The sequence below is a fragment of the Aplysia californica genome, unplaced genomic scaffold (genome assembly GCF_000002075.1).
Source record: "Aplysia californica isolate F4 #8 unplaced genomic scaffold, AplCal3.0 scaffold00243, whole genome shotgun sequence".
Lineage (NCBI taxonomy): Eukaryota > Metazoa > Mollusca > Gastropoda > Aplysiida > Aplysiidae > Aplysia > Aplysia californica.
The window spans coordinates 338970-342102 of NW_004797513.1; the positions used below are offsets into that span (position 1 = coordinate 338970).

A 3133-nucleotide genomic window follows, 5' to 3' on the forward strand; every position below is an offset into this window, starting at 1 on the left:
GATTTCTGTTCCATTTTTCTAAATGGAAATCAGTGTGGGCTGATTTCCCCCTGAGAGAGAGAGAGAGAGAGAGAGAGAGAGAGAGAGACTGGCTCAGCGGCAAGCTGCAAAACACACAGAACACTTTGTAGTTCGGTTTTTCTTTTAAACATAAATTGTGTTGTTTAGTTTTGTTTTACAGGTATGAGTGACTATGTTTCACAAGCAAATTATACGCATGTGTGAACAGCTCTACCGGCAGAGCAAAGCCCTCTCCATTACATTATGTTGTCTGACTACACACACTACACATTCTCTGTCTGAGCTGTCAACTGTGAACACGGCAGTTGTATACATTATACTCTTCAGGAATGAGAGAAACAGTTTGGGGCCACCAGTCTCCGATGGGACAGGATAAGTATATAAAGCGACCAGAAAATGGGGAAAATGTGTGTGTGTGGGGGGGGGGGGTGTATTGTGTAGGGGATTGCTACAATAAAATGTATCGACAGTTCTAAATAAATGTATTGGATTAGAACATTAGCACCATGATTATGGATACCAGTGGTGGGTTTCTTGGAAACTCTCAAGAATAGTAGTGACTTAGTAGTGATTACAAAGAAATAATTAAAGACAGACTTTCAAGTAACCAAAGTTTCTTTCTTCCACATACACGAACACCCACTAAATAAGCAAATAAATGAAAATGCAAACAAACGCGTGCACACACACACACACACACACACACACACGCATCCACAAGTACGATTAAAAAACACATGTTCAGGTGCCTAAATCAGAAAGTAGAAAGTGAATAATCACATATCAGTTTGTTGGGATTGACACACACAAACAGCTGAAATAAATGTCGACCTCTTTGCGCTTTTAAATCCCGCGGTATTTGTTCCACTCGGGCCTACTCTATAAAAAGGAAAAACACGAACATGTATGGCCTACTATCTAGGGAGGGTGGCCCCTTAAATGTTTTTCCTTGTCGCCGAGTCTCTGAAGTGAAGCCCTTCCACAAAGTCGAGTAGTTGATAACGTGACCATGCACATGAGATAACAACATCTCTTCTTGTAGTCGTTCCAACCCTATATTATTACACTTAGTGTACTGCCGAGTGGTCATCTCAAGTCCACTAATAATACGCATAAATTTGCACCCCTGATCAATCGCACGTGACGAACAGATGGTCTCTGTACGGAAGTTATAATATTAAGACACATAGACTTTACAAAAAGTTTTAATGAGAGTTTTACGGCACTTGCAACATAAATAAGTAGGTCAAACTTTAAGTGCTGAAGATTAGATCAAGTGTTACTAGGCCTAGAGAGTAACACAAAGAAAAGGAGGAGAGAATCAGATAATATAATGACGATAGATCTAGATGTTTTGATATACATATATACATATATAAGAGAGCAAAGAAAGAGCAAACCACACCACGTCCACAGCGCCCGCCAACCACCCACACACGGACATGACAACACATTCTCTCTATCATCCCCAGACATTAATGAGTCATCAGTGAGAGACAGATCTACTGTATGTCCTTCGCTCTATTGAAGGCCTATAGATCTAGATCTAGATGAGAACTCTGAATCCCGACCATAGCATTGGTACGTTCACAAAGTCTGAGGCCTAAGAAATAAGACCCCACAAATAATCAGGTTATCAATTGTACAGCTAGGCTAATGAAATTGTGAAGAAAAATCAAACAAAACCACCACCAACAATAAAACCCAAACTCCTCCCAAAAAGTTCAAAAATGCAAAGAACAATTAGCTGTCAATACAGTAAGTCATTCACTACACCGATACTAGAATGTAGATCTAGACTAGCGAAAAAAGAAACCCAAACCCACCAATAGCCTACTACAAACACTAACAGCACACTGCCATCATACAGACCAAAACAACAACAACAAGATCTAATCTAGATCTAGATTAGATCTAGCCTACAACAACAATAACAAGCCCGTGACCTATAATCCAATAGATTCCTACTCAATGTTGCAATTACAGTCACCACCCCCAACGACAGCAACGAACAACAGCGACGAGCGAGAGAAATCGATGAAACAACATTCTTTTGACTGACCTTCCAAAACGCCGGCCAGTTTCGTCTAATTTAATAGTCAGTCGTTACACAGTAACCTTCGACCTGGATTCACAATAAACAGTAAGTCGAAACGACCGTCTTGCCCGATCACAAAATGAATTAGCTACACTACTAGTATAGGGACCACTACCACAATTCTGTTTTAAAAACCCACCCTAAACAACATCAAAGAGTCAGTAATAACTCCAGTCTTAGACCCAAGCGATGGTATCGCAAACCGATCTCGTTTTCTGTGTGCATGGGGACATTTAAATCTAGCCCACTCTACTCCCATCACCGCCCCTTGATTTCAGAAACTCACCTGTTCTATTTCCCGTCCGTTGATGCCGTAACATCGGTTCAAAAGTGTGAAATAATCCAAAAGTACGAACTTTATCCTAGGAATTCACTCTGACGAAACTTATCAAACTCCTCACGAAAACAGAAATAACACAAAATAGAAGTCGAAAACAAAAATCTCCTACTAAAGGAGTGCAGTGCACACCTGTTGCCCAGTTTTGCCAAGTCGCCCCAGGTTTTATTCGCCGACTAGACCAGTCAACCAACCAAGCGAGCCGGTGTGGCCTAAATTTTTCATCACGAGACTTCGGGACAGTCAAGCCCTCGCCGCCGCCCCAGGTACGAACGCAAAGCAGTGTCGTCGGTCGAGTGTTGAGTCAAGGGAAACTACCGAGTTGCGAAAGAGAAATCGGAAATCCCTCGACACGACATGGCCTGAGCGCTGTGTCACCAACGACCATACATAGCCCATGCTTGGTGAAGCAGCACGGGGCAGATTTCAACGTGTGGTTGTTGCACGGTGGTGCCTTTGACTTTGATCTGAATCAATCAATTCAGCTGGTCTCACTCTTTTATAATTTCTGTTGTTGTCGTCGTCATCATTGTTGTTATCGTCGTTTGTCCATTGATAAAGTCAAATTGAGGGATTCTGTCACTCTGTCATCTTTCTCGATTTATATCTTTTGTAATTGTTATAGATAATTCTCGTTGCACTATTCCTATGATTCTTGTTTTTAATTATGTAGTAGT

General features: G+C 41.4%; 1 protein-coding gene across 1 annotated transcript in view; it reads right to left on the bottom strand.

The window, feature by feature from the left end:
• The window catches only part of LOC101856188 (microtubule-actin cross-linking factor 1), a gene marked incomplete in the record, with an annotated part of 184436 nt that extends 181704 nt beyond the window's left edge, over positions 1-2732 (bottom strand). The window contains 1 exon segment of the mRNA XM_005100294.3: positions 2406-2732.
• Between the last annotated feature and the right edge of the window lie 401 nt (positions 2733-3133).